The 14,318-nt window shown below is 38.7% G+C and overlaps 1 pseudogene; it reads right to left on the minus strand.

Annotated features, from left to right (window-relative positions):
• Positions 1 to 9,383: 9,383 nt before the first annotated feature.
• LOC114054503 lies at positions 9,384 to 10,285 on the minus strand (annotated as a pseudogene).
• Positions 10,286 to 14,318: the final 4,033 nt, after the last annotated feature.

Consider the following 14,318-nt stretch of genomic DNA (forward strand, 5'->3'; position numbering starts at 1 on the left):
TGTATTGGTTAGGGGTTCAAGCCTCACCTTCACTGTGATAAAAAGCAACAACTTTGCACTGGGATATAGACATTGGAACAAAGAGTCCTAGCCTTCATCAGCAACTCATGAACCTAAGGGACATGATAGGAGGAGGAAACTGTCACCAAGGCATGGGGTTTAGTAGCAGACCTGGCTTTTAAGCTATATTATGGCTTATGTCCACAGGGAAAAGAAAATTTCCATCTCTTTTCAGGGAATTCAAATCCATCCACAATGTGACTCCAACCTATTCTTCTAGTCTTGTGTAACACCATTCCCACTGCGTGCTCTCGGCTTCTGACAAACCAAACCATTCATCTTCCTTCAGATACTCCTTACTTTCCAACTTCTGTGCCTTTTGCTGTTGCTATTCAGTCATTTTTCAGTCATGTCCAACTCTTTGTGACCCCATTTGGGGTTTTCTTGGCAAAGATACTGGAACGGTTTGCCATTTCCTTCTCCAGCTCATTTTGCAGTTGAAGAAATTGAGGCAAATAGGGTTAAGTGACTTGCTCAGGATCACATAGATAGTAAATGTCCAAGGCCAGATTTGAACTCAGATAAATGAGTCTCCTTGGCTCTAGACCTGACACGCTATCCACTATGCCACCTAGCCACTTTTATTCATCCTAGAATGTCATCCCTAAGTTCATTCAGCTGTTGAATTTCCCCTTTTTTCTTGGTCTTAACCTATGGTTTCGTTGCTGTGGGAATTCCTGTCAAAACTTCCTTCACCAATACAGATGGAAAACTTTTCTCTAAACTTATAGTCTTAGAAAATTGCTTAGAGGTTAAAGAGGTTAAATGTCTTACCCACAATTACACATGGATATGTTATGTGTCAGAAGTAGGCCTTAAACCCAAGTCTTCCTAAATCCAAGATTGATCTTATACCTATTATATCATCCCTCCCTTCCTTAGCTATTCTTCAATATTTTCTTATTACAGTGAATCTATTATTTTACTAATGTAGGTCTTTTCTCCTTTACTATAGATTACCACCCATCCATGATTTCTTGTCCTTTATAAGTCCTTATCCCTGTCCTTCCCTAAATCTTCCATTGAGGTCCTACCTCACATACTGGAGACTTTTCTCTAATTATTTTCATATTTGACAAATGCCAGCACAAAACTTGGATTGTCCATTAGTTACTTATCCTCATTACTAGCCAGGCCCACCTACTTTTCTGCTCATATATCTTCCATATTATATCTACCATGTCACTTTTTATATACATGACTTCATGGCAATATTCAGCAGGTTACCCATACCCCCATATACTTCTTCATAACCCTTTAAATAACTCCAACTTTTTATTTTTTGGTATTGTGGCATTTCATTATTTGCTACCATGAAGTATCATGAGAAGAATTTTTATATTAAAAAGACGACCGTTTGTTTCAGGGAACAGCTTGGGACTACCAAAAATACTTGTATAATTTCCAAAAAAGCAACTCAAACTGCTCTTTTTCTCTTATCCAGTTCTGGAATTGTCCTTCTTCAGTGTCTGACCAATGGACTAGCTCTAAGGGCTGACCATCTGAATTCCATATCATAGTCTGGATGATATATTCTTTATATACTGCTCTATATTGGCAGCATTTTCAATGGTCTCAAATTGTTCCCTGAAACAAAACTCCATCTTTTTTAATACCAGTATTCTTGTAATATTTCATGGCAGTGAATAATTAAATGTCACAATATCAATGAATAAAAATTTACAGTTACCTAAAAGGATGACAGAAAGATATGTGGTATATTGATAATTAGTCTCAGGCTCTTAGGAGAGGTGAGCCTTGTGTAGAGTCTCTATGGTTCCCGATGTTTGATGCAACCAACACAGTGGCAGCTGCAAACAGCAACATCTGTAGGATCTCACTGTCTCCTAGGAATCTCACTTCAATTTAGACTGCACAGAACATTCTTTCTGGCAGAGATAAACATCCCTATTTTATATCTTGCTTGGCCCTGATAATTTGAGGATGTTGCACCTCCTGAAGAACGTTTCATCATCCTAACAGATGTACAGGAGATGCCTTGTTGGAAGAAAGTCTTCAAATTAAATACTTAAAAAAATCAACAAGCAATAAATATCGTGAGAACATGTCTTCTCAACACTTGTTACTCAATAACAGTGCAAATGTAGTGTGATGCAGAATATCATTTGGGAAATCCTGCCCGTTCTCCTCCTGTGTTTTCATCAAGGTTGCCTTCAATCATGCTCATAAAAATGTTATAGAGTCAAGAAAGTTGGGAAATAGGCTGTTAGTTATTGATGGCTTCTCAATTGCTTTTGTTTGATAAAAATGTCTTACAGGTATCACGAGAATTGATCCCTCATTGCTCTAAAAGTAGCATGAGTTTCCTCCAAGGGTATTTCTGATAAACATTTAACAACCAGCTCTCTGAAGAAAAAAAAGAATATACACATGACACACTTTTAAGTTTAATCTGCCTGATAAATATTTTCTCCATCAATTTTTAAGTCTAGACAATCAGGAAAACAATAAATTACGCCTTTATTCATAGTCTGGTAATTTCTCTGTTCACTCTAAAGTGATCAATCTGAAAATTTAACAATTCGCACTCATAAGTTGGTCAGAACTAGCTCCAGCACAGCTCTGTTTTCATTTATAAATAATTTGTCTCATCCATTTACTCCTCCTGTCTTGGTTTTTTAGTATCATTTTTGCTTCCTCGTTTAATGGTGACTGACATGTTAAGAGTCGCAAAATAGTGGTTCTACTCTAATTGATGATGAAAATGGTTTGTTGACAGATTTCTTCTACTTTTCCTGAGTTTGTACTCCTTTTTCCAGTTTCATTTTTAAAGACTCTTGGGATCACTCAGCCTATTTGGGTCTCACAGGTTTCTGCAAATTTCCTTTTCCAAGTGCTTCTTGCTGTTCTATGATGTGATACTGTTCACATATTTCCAACACCATTGTCCATAATACTTTGCCCTTACCACTGCACGTTTAGGTGACATGTTGGTCAGCTTTGCCAAAATGTTTTTTTTTTCATTCTTTAGTTTTTAATCTTTGTTTCTAGGGATAACTCCCTGGAGAATGGGGATGGGATATATTTGAAAATGAATGATGTAAAATAGAATACATCAATAAAATATTTTTAAAAATCATACAAGGTTCTACAGCCAATGAAATATCTGAATTAACTAGGTTCAGTGGTTACCACACAATGTATGTGTCAGTGTCATGTAGGATGTCTTGTGTTTAATCAAACCATAATTCTATCAACAAATCTTTGGTGTCTGCTATGTGCCAGGTGAAGGACTCCTTACTGATGAGGAATAAAGTGTCACATGAAGTGTTGGACTTGCAGTAAATAAAACTTGAGTTTGAATACTGCTTCAGACACTTAGTCATTATTTTACCCTGGACAAGTCACTTAACCTTTCTGAGCTTTAGTTTCCTCATTTGTAAAATGAAGATAATAATGGCATCTACCTTAAATGGGTTGTTGTGATGATGAAATGAGATATGTTGTATAAAGTACTCTCCAAATCTTAAAGTACTTTATGAATGTTAACGATTATTATTGATGGCAAGGTTCTGCAAGTGTTCTGCTTCACAGATTTCTTCATACTAATTTCACTGAGCCCCAGGGCACTACAAAGCCTTCTCAATGACATTCATATTAATTCTAAAGGGAGTGCCTTAAGCATCTGTATTGTGAAAACAAGTGGAAGAAAAATACATAATGTCAAATAATAACATGCAGTTAGATGGTCTGTCCACTGAGTCTCTTTGAGGAGTCCTTCTAGTTAGACTTAGTACAAGACATTCTCTATGACATTAATGAATTCCTTTGTTGAGCATAAACTATCAGTGGGTTAAAGTAGACATTCACTGACCCAGTCATTTTTTTTCCAGAGGAAGAGTATTTAAAAGGACACATGAACTGTGATATGAATTATGAGTGGAGAGGAGACACAAGAAAATCAATGGAGATAAAGTAAATCAAATTTGACATTTGATTGGATTTTATATATCAGACTCCTTCCATGGAGTTCATTATTAGATTGGGACAATTTGGAAGAATGGAACATTTCTACAGCCCCTTTCCAGGGATCTGCATGTCTGACTCCTGTTGCTGTCAAATAGCCCCATGAAAGCCATAGTCAGTTACTATTTATATGATCTCAGACAATTTACTTAGTCCCTATTTCCTCTCCTGAAAAAATTGAGTTAAAAAGATAAAAAAATTATTAATACCTGAAAATGTTGTTGTGCAGATTAGATGAGAGGATACTAATAAAAGCACTTCATAATCATCAAGCATCATGTAACTGTGACTGTTCCTATTGTTAATAACAGGTGATTAGCAATCTGGGTTTCTAGAATGGTTTACTAACTAGTCTCCTACCTTCAGTCCTACCCTTTTCAAACCATCTGGTGTACTGCCTCAGACTGATCCTCCAAAATATTAGAAAGAAATAAGATAGGTAGAGATACCAGGATGAAGTGTTAGTACTTGGTATGGTACACTGTCACTGCTTCAACTAATGTCTTCCTCTGGTGCTCACCATGGGGTAAAGGGAACCCTATGTAATCAAAGGATATACCAGTGGATTGAAGCTCTGGTAGGTCTATCAAGCTGTCAAGGTTTTGATTGTGGGCTCAAGGTGGAAATACATGTCCAAGAATACAGCCCAGCTAAGCTCAGAGAGCTTAGTCTCCGCTAAGGAAATTTTTCAGTTACAAAAATTCTCAAAGACCATCTACTCCATTGAATGAATGAATCAACAAATGAATGAAATTTATAAAGCCCCTAAGTGTTGCAATAAAAATATTTTAAAAAGAGATATTCCCTGCCCTCAAGCAGCTTACAATCTAATAGGAGAAGACCACACATGTAGGGGAGTAGTGAACAGGGAGAGGTGTTTTGATCTGGGAGAGGCAGGAATTATGAAATGGCCTGGGTAGATGTCTGGATGGGATGTGAAACACAAGCATGATCTAGTGTCTAGAATCGGTCAGTAGATATAGTGAGCTAAGTGGGCTAGTACACACACACACACACACACAATAGGGTGAAATCCACAAAGATGAGTACATTAACTTCTCCAGGGACTGAGCCTGGATGCTGGAAGACCCAGGTGCAGAGATCTAGGTTCCAGTTCCTGTGTGGAGGGTGCTGGGCCAGTGGAGAAGAGCAGTGGGAGCATGCAGATGGTAAGATGACCTGGGTTGGTGGTTAGATGAGATGTCAAGCTGAAGAAGTAAAAGGGTTACAATCTGTGCCAGAAGAGAGAACACCTGCCCCTTTCCCCCACCAGCCGCACTCCTCTGGATTCCATCATCCCACCTCCCCTTATCAGCTTCTTTTTATGTGTTGTCTTTCCCTATTAGATTGTGAGCTCTTTGATGGCAGGAGCAATCATTTGCCTGTCTTTGTATCCCTAATTTTTAGTGTAGCACCTAGAACATGTTCGATAACATTCTTTTGTTCAGTTGTGCTCAACTCTTCGCGACCCCATTTGGGGTTTTCTTGGCAAAAATACTGAAGTGGTTTGCTATTTCCTTCTCCTGCTTATTTTACAGATGAGAAAACTGAGGCAAACAGAATTAAGTGACTTGCCCAGGGTCACATAGCTAGTAAGTGTGTGAGGGTGGATTTGAACTCAGGTCTTCCAGACTCCAGGCCTGGCACTCTATCCATTGTGCCACATAGCTGCATTCGGGCACACAGTAGGAATTTAACAAATGTTCATTGACTGACCAACAGTCATGAAATCACAGATCCTTGAGGCATTAAAGTGTGATAGGAAATAGGGAGTCAAGGATTATGGGTGAAAGTAATATCTTAGCAAGTTTAATTTGGCTCCTATAAAGCTCCTAGACCCTTTCACCCTAAAATGTCCTATCACATGGCCAGGATCTCTTGTTCCAGCCAGGGCCAAGCAAGGCCCAAATTGTGAAGCCACTGAAATTTGTCTTAGGCGTGCTCCCTCTCTCTGCTTTAGGCCATTTCAATACCACCTCTCTCCATGCAGCCCTATTGCCTCTTCAGTCATACGGCACCATAGCCACCTCTTTCCAAAGACATAGATAAGACCCTGACCAGAGCCCTGCCTTCTCTTGGCTTGCACAGTCTGTTCTGATTATAGTCTGCTCCTGGCAGCTGATTCCTCAGCCTAAGGGCCTGGGAATGAAACACCATGTTTTTCCCTTCCAGAGCATAGCAGGGATGGGGAAGATGGCTTGGAGGATAAGAAAACAGGGACATATGGTTTTAGTTGAATTTCTCTAATCATATCAGTAGGCATCATCCAATAACCTACAGAGTGAGGAGTGTATTGCGAAGGTGTGAGACCATCCACCTTTTATTGCTCATTGCTGTGTTAGAGCTGTGTTGCTTTCCCTCCAGTCCCAGGGACAGAAAGAATAGACAGAATAATGGATACTCATGGTGAAGGGCACATATGCACTTGTAACCCATAACCGTAAAGCAGCTTTCTAAGGGACATAGGTTCTTTGAGGATAGAAATAATGAAGCTACTCCTCTTCTGACTGGCTACAGCCCAGAGTGAGTTTGGAATAAAGTAGTAAACTCAGAGAAGTTGAGCTCCTGGGAGACTGCTTTGTCCTTAGCAGCACAGGACCGTACTACCTGTTGGCAATGGATATGCAGCTGATCAGATTCTGAAGGTTGGCTTTACACTAACCAAACTCGTAGGAGACTGATATATAGTTTGAAAGCCACTTCATTGATTCAGAGTGGCAAATACACCTGCCTGACTGAAGTACTAATGTCCATTGTAAGGTCCAGAATGCCTTCATCTACCATGATCAAGGTTCTTAGCGCACCTAATCAATAGACACATTGCCTGGTGGACATAGGATTCTAGCACATAGGATTCTATCACCCATCTCCACTCAAGGGACCTATGTACCCTAAGAAAAGTAACACTGTCTGGCCATGCTGTTAGGTCTCCTCCAAATTGTCCTAACACATCACTCTAGTGGATAAAAATCATAGATATAATAGTGTTAGAGTTGGAGAGAACCTTAGAGATCACCTAATTCAACTACCTCATTTTGCAGATGTGGAAATTAAGGCCCAGAAAAGTGAGATGATGTATCCAAGGTGATGAATCTAATTAGTGGCTGAGTTAGGACCACTGGTTAGGCCTTGTCACTCACAGTTGAATGCTCTTTCTATTACACTGATTCCCAGAATGCTGGGTTTGGAAGGGATCCTTAGAGGGCATCTAATCCAAGCCCTTCATTTCATGTACGAGGCAACCGAGACCCTGCAGTGTAATAATTTCCAAGCTTCCCCCCTCTCTTTAAACCAATAGCACAACATTCTTTGCTATGATGAATCAGGCACATAGAAGGGTTAAGTTTTCAACAAAGTAGGGTTTCCACACAGTCTGGCCTCCAGGTCTATTATCTCAGCCTTGGGATTCCTCTACCTTTTATTCCATCCCCCTCCTTTGCCTCTCTTCTTTCTTTACTTTGGTAAGACTGAAAGTGTAGGAGATAGCTTGACCTCTTCATGGATAAAACTGCTATTGGTACCTTTCCAAGTGGGAAGAGCAGGTAGTGACTTGCGTTGGGGTTTGGAGCTGGAGAATGTTGAAGTCTTAGGGAATGGGGAGCAGTTTGACCACACATCTAGTGAAATTCACTGCCATAGTACCATGGAATTTAGCTCTAGTGGGATTTCTGTACAGAGTCAATTAATCAGTCCTGAGGCTAAGTGTGTGTTATGTTGCCAGTTTTTTGGAAAAGTTGCATTATTTCCAGTAAAATACTAATATTTACAAATAAAATGGGGAATTTAATAATAGAACAAATATTTTCTTTACTGAAAATGAGATTAACATAAACAATTCCCTCAACCACTTAGTAAATTTGCAAGTTAAGAGAGAAATGAAAATTACCTTGAAACCCCTTACAAATTATGTGACCCTATTCAATATTATTGGCAGTTGTAAGAGAGTCACTGAAACATAGTTTTCAAACCCCTTGTTATAATACTCTACTCAGCCTGGCCTTAGAGCAGGTATAGAGGGGTCACTTAGATGACCAGGCTTAGTCCTTATTCTCTGGCACTCTCTTTGCCTTGGAATGCAGATTATATACTTACTATCAAGACAACCAATGCCTCCATAGAGAGTGGACCTGTACCCTGAAAGATAATGAGTCCTGAATGAGTTTAAAGAAAGTAAAGCATGTTGGCTATGGTAAGTGGGAATAGAGGCTGGGGCTGGGATGGATTGGATACAGTACATCACAAATGGTTAATAACTTTTGCCTACTTCAAGGCTGTGGGTTTGAAGAGCATAGTAGCTAAGGCTGGGGAACAGGAGGTCCTTTTAGAACAGACCAAAGGGAGTAGTAGTACAGCCTCTAGAGAATCCAAGAGATTGCTAAGAGAACAGAACTCTTATTCCACAGCCTGTTCATTTACAGGCCTTTGGTGAGTTCTTATAGGAGGGTGGGACATTGTCCCATTTCCTAGAATTGGGATTCTAGGACAGAAAGGTTATCACTGTCTCTTTCTCCCTTCTTGTCACCAGCCACCACAGCAGTGATAACACTGGGATGTCAGTGGAATTGCAGGCTAGGCAGTACTTATAAAAATGACATTTTTTCAAATGCCAAATGCTTCCAGAATTAAGACCTCTGCAATGAGCCTTATGAGTCAATGTCAGGTCCCTCTGCTATGTCCTGACTAATCTCTAATATTGAACTCTGTACCTATATACACCTCCCTCCATTCTCAATATCAGGCTATGCCCTATAGGATGAAGGGAGACTACCAGAAGGTTGGCATCTTGCAACCCAAAGTCCATGGGTTTTTATATATAGTGGAAGGGGCTTCCAGTTCCTTACTGAGCCCTGAGAGACTCAAGGTTTGGGTCCTTTCTTCTCTCTGTCTCTGCTGCCTATTTTCTTTTCTTTTCTTTTCTTTTTTTTTTGCATTGTCTTTTTATTCAGTTACTGAGATACATTTCCATAATTTAGTTCTCTAAGAATAATACACCCAGTGACCAACAACTTATTGTCATGTCCCCAAGTACATCTGAATAGCTCTATTCTTTACAGTCAACTTGATCATTTATATGTTCTGTGATTCTTTAAACTTAAATTTATAAGGATTTCAAACTGCCCCTAGGTTATGATATGTCTTTTATCAGGGTACTTATGGGGAACAAAAAGGAATTGGATTGCTTGATTTTATATATTTATTCAGAAGGTGGTCATCCTTGGATAAAAATGAAAAATTAATGTTCATAGGCAGTGATTTTTCATGTGTAATTCTATCTTTTTGAAAGTTCAGTTTACATGGTAACTTTTGTAATTGTGAGATTACTTATATATGAAGCTTTATGTGTTCAAATATTTTGCATTATGCCTGATTATTTACAAACATTAATATTTTAACATTAACATTAACAAAAATTTTAAAAATTCATTATTCATTAATAAAAACTGCAATGAAGTAGTAGTTATGATCATATCCCTCTTGTAATCTAAAAACAACTGGAATTTTCCATTCTGCATAGACAGTTATAAAGTTGTCAGGAAGTAATTGCCTATCTTTAAGGAACTGGTCATCTTTGCCTTGATTGATTAATATGTCCAACTGAGAATCTGGATAAGACTTCATATGATGAGTAGCAACCTATGCCTCCCACATACTTTGATCTGATCCTAAATATCCACTGAAGGCCTTTGCTCCCCAAAACAGAGCATTGGATTGCAGATTGGAGAGAATGCTGACATGGAATTTCTGTGTTTTCTGGGATTCTTCAAAGCACAAGCAGAGCTCCATGGCCTCCTATAGAATGGCCAAAAGTAGATATCTTCTCTGGATCAGCTGGAAAATTGGCATTTATCAGCTTGGGCAGCTCGCCCATTATATGAGTACATCCTATAGTTGGCTTTCCAAGGTTCTTCAGTGGCATTCATGTAAAAACCAGCACTAGTACTAAAGTCCCAAATGTCATCCTCTCTTTTTATATTGCAACCACATGGACTGGTGTCTGGTGCAACAACAATGAGGCCATGTTCTGCTGCAGGTTGGCAATAACCAGCTTTTATGATAAAATTTTGTTCTGTGCAAGTTAAACCAGATAGCCAGTAAAGTACAAGACATTTTTGAGTTTCTGCCTTAGGTAATAAGTAGATTCCAAATTTAAATTTGCATTTAGTTCTACACTCTCATGCTCATATACTTTCTGAAACCCCTGAAAGCACTTGTTGCTGGAAATCTGTTTCAAGGTCATAGTTTCTTTGCTATTCAGTTGCTATTTTTTCCCAAGCACTGATACAAGGTGATTGACAGAAAGTGTATGATCCTAGGTCAATGCTCATGGTGGTAGAGATGGCAGAGGGCAGGAAGAGCTGCCTATTTTCTTTAATAAATATTATGTGAATTGAATACCACAAAATCAGATTCTAATTTTTGTTCTATTCTGTATCCATCCTACCTATCTCTTTCTTTGCCCCCCCTTTCCCTACACTTTATATTTTAGGTTAGGGAAGAGATAAGGATAAGGTTAGGGAAGATAAGGATAAGGATAAGAGAAGAATGGAGTTAGGAGAGGACTATTAAAAAAGGCGTGCTAGTCAGTAAGCAAACATTCATTAAACACCTATTGTATAAAGAGTACTGTCCTAGGTACAAACTTAAGGAAATAACAAAAACAAAACAGGACAAAACATTTGCATTCAAGATGCTATAATCTAATTGGAAAAGATAGTCATAGTCCTGTAAAATGACCTAAGAACATTAATACGAGATACATCAATAAGCACTAAATTAGATTACACAATCTAAGAGAGTTGATTCTAAAGGGACATAAAGCAAGGAAAGTCAGGAAGATTTTGAAGCTAGAAGAGAGAATGAGAAAAACACAGAACAGAGCTACTGTTCCAGACCACTAACCTCTGACATCTACAAGCCCTGAAAGTAGAAAAACTTGCCCAGAAGGGTATTTTTGAGTTAATGGATTTTCCTGGTTTTACAACAAATATTCATCTTAGACTAATTCCTCACATTCAAAGACCTCAGGAAACTCAAAAGCACAGCAAGGCACACAAGGACCTTCAGAGGAACATTCACAAGATAGAGAAAGCAGACCCAACAAAGAGAAAGACGAAGGTACCTATGAATACCTGACCCTGAAGATAACTATAGCATAGAGCTTGGTGTACCATAGGACCACCCTTAGCATAATAAGGACTAGTTTCCAAATACTACTAGTAAAAGGTTCTGTTTCTACTTGTATCCATCCATCCATCTATATGTATATATGTATATGTTGGCTGAAACAGGACTAGCAGGGCCCAGAGATTGGAATACCCTTCAAGATTTACTGGTTTATAGCTTATGCATTCCTGTCCCCACAGTTTAACTCCACTACCTTCCTTCCTATGCTAATAGCTATAATCCCACACATACCATAACATTGACAGAAGATTGACAGTTGGCACCAAAGGTATGTGAATAATAATAATGACAATAATAATAATAATAATAATAATAGATTATGGAAAAAGCTAATATAGAAGAGCAGAATTAAAAGGCCTTTATATTTCTAGCCAAAATTTGTACATGAATGAAGGCAGGTATTCCAATTCTCACATACCTATTCTATCAAAAATCTAACAATCACATGAGACCAAATAAGGATCAAGAAATACAATGAGAAGCTACAGTAAGCGACTTATCCCAGCACTTCACAAAAAGTCAGCCAGAAGCCTACTGGCAATAGGAAAGGGGGCTTCCAGGATTGACAGTGCCAACTCAGACAGTGCCAACAGACAACCTGGTGGCCAGTGAGTGGAACCAGAGATAGGGCAGAGATACATGAAATCTGCAAGGCTCTATATCCAGAGGCATTGAAAGCAGAGTACTCTCCCAAGAAAGCTCTAGTGTGGTCAAAAGCTCAAAGTAAGATCTTTGGAAGTGACCAGGAATAGCAGCCACCAATCTGGGCAGGGTGGCACTTAGAATGGGACACCCCAGACCAAAAACTCCAAAGCACCCAGTTTATCCTGAAGTACCACAGAGGGCTCTGAAGACTCTGTACTAGTAAGCTCAAAGATACATGGGAGCCTAACCTTGGGAAATGAAAGTCAGTGTAGAATACCACATCATCAAAATTGAGTGCACATGTTTTTGTTCACAGATGATTTTGCATTCAGTGCAGCCTCTGAGGCTGAGATGCAACAGAGTATGGATTGATCTTCTGCTGATTGTGCTAATTTTGGCTGACATTTTAAGCAGAAAACAGATGTTATCCACTAGCCAGCACTGTACCATCCATACATGGAACCATTGACTATAGCAAGTGGGAAAAATTTGAATGCTATGGATAAGTTCACTTGCCTTGACAACTTATTTTCTAGGCATGTACACAGAGATGATGCAGTTGACACACATGTTGCCAGAGCTAGCTCAATGTTTAGGAGACTCCAAAGGAAAGTGTGGGAGAGAAAAAGTATTAGACTGCCTTCCAAATTGAAGGTCTACAGAGCCATAGTGCTGACCTCATTGTTGTTTGCCTGTGAAACCTGGACAGTATACCAGCACCACGGTATGAAATTGAATCACTTCCATTTGAGTTGTCTTAGGAAGATTCTGAAGATCATCTGGCAAGATAAGGTACTGGACAAAGAGGTCCTTTTTCAAAGTAAATTGCCAAGTATTCAAGCCCTACTTCAGAGAGTTCAACTCCAGCTGGCTGACCATACTGTTCAAATGACAAATGTATGTTTGCCTAAAAGACTTTTACAGAGGACTCACACAAGGTAAGTGCTCAGATGGAGTACAGAATAAGCAACACAAGGACATTTTCAAGGTATCTCTAAAGAACTTTGGAATCAAGTGTGAAATATAGAAGACACTGGCACAGGACCACCCAGCATGGCATCAAAGAAGGCACTGTGCTGTATGAGCTAAGAATCTACAGCTTGGTAAAGGAAGCACAAAAGAAGGAAAAAGATAAATTCACTGAAGAAAATAATTCTTTAAAAAGTAGAATTAGCCAAATGAAAAAGAAGGTACAAGAGCTTACTAAAGAAAATAATTCCTTAAAAATTTAGAATTGGGCAAATGGAATCTAATGACTCCATGAGATATCAGGAAACAACAAAACAAAATCAAAAGAGTGAAAAAAATAAAAGAAAATGTGAAATATTTCATTGGAAAAACAACACACTGGAAAATAGATCTAGAAGAGATAATTTGAGAATTATTGGACTACTTAAACATCATGGTGAAAAAAAGAGCTTTGACATCATATTTCAATAAATTATTAAGGACAATTACCCTGATATCCTAGAACCATAAGGTAAAAAAGAAACTGAAAGAATTCACCAATTACCTCCTGAAAGAGATCCCAGTTGAAAACTTCCAGAAATATTATACCCAAATTCCACAGCTCCCAGGTCAAGCAGATATTCCTACAAGCAGCCAGAAAGAAACAATTCAGATAAGATGAAGTCCCAGTTAGGATAACACAGGATTTAGCAGCTTCTACATTAAAGGATCAGAGAGCTTGGAATATAATATTCTGGGTGGCAAATGAACTAGTATTACAACCAAAAATTACCTACCTAGCAAAACTGAGTATAATCCTTGAGGAAGAAAAATGGATATTTAACATAATAGAGAATTTCCAAGTATTGCTGATGAAAAGAGCTAAACAGAAAATTTGATTTTAATACAAGACTCAGGAAAAGCACAAAAAGGTAAATAGGAAAGAGAAATCATAAGGGATTCAATAAGGTTAAACTATTTATATTTCTGCATGGGAAGACACAACTTGTAACTCCCAAGAACTTTATCATTATTAGGGCAGTTGGAAAGACTATAAATAAATGGCATGGGTGTGAATTGATTATGATGGGATGGGTATCCTAAAACAACAAAATTCAAAGGTGAGAAAAAGGGATGCACTGGTAGAAGGGGGAAGGGAGAGGCAGAATAGAGTAAATTATCTTACATGAAAGAGGCACCAAAAGAGCTTTTTCAGTGGAGAGGAAGATGGAGGAGGTGGTGGGCAATGCTTGAACTTTACTCTTGTTGGAATTGGCTCAGTGAGGAAATAACACAACTCAGTCAGGTACAGAAATATAGCTAATCCTACTGGGAAATAGGAGGTGAGGAAGATAAGAATGGAAAGGTTGATAGAAGGGAGGGTGTCTTGGGGAGCTTGTGGTCAGAAGCAAAACATTTTTGAGGAGGGAAAGGGAGAAAGGAGAAAGAGAAAGATAAATAGGGGTAAGGAATAGAATGGAGGAAAATACATA

Source organism: Vombatus ursinus, unplaced genomic scaffold, assembly GCF_900497805.2.
Source record: "Vombatus ursinus unplaced genomic scaffold, bare-nosed wombat genome assembly UNPS02014813.1, whole genome shotgun sequence".
NCBI classification, from domain to species: Eukaryota; Metazoa; Chordata; class Mammalia; order Diprotodontia; family Vombatidae; genus Vombatus; species Vombatus ursinus.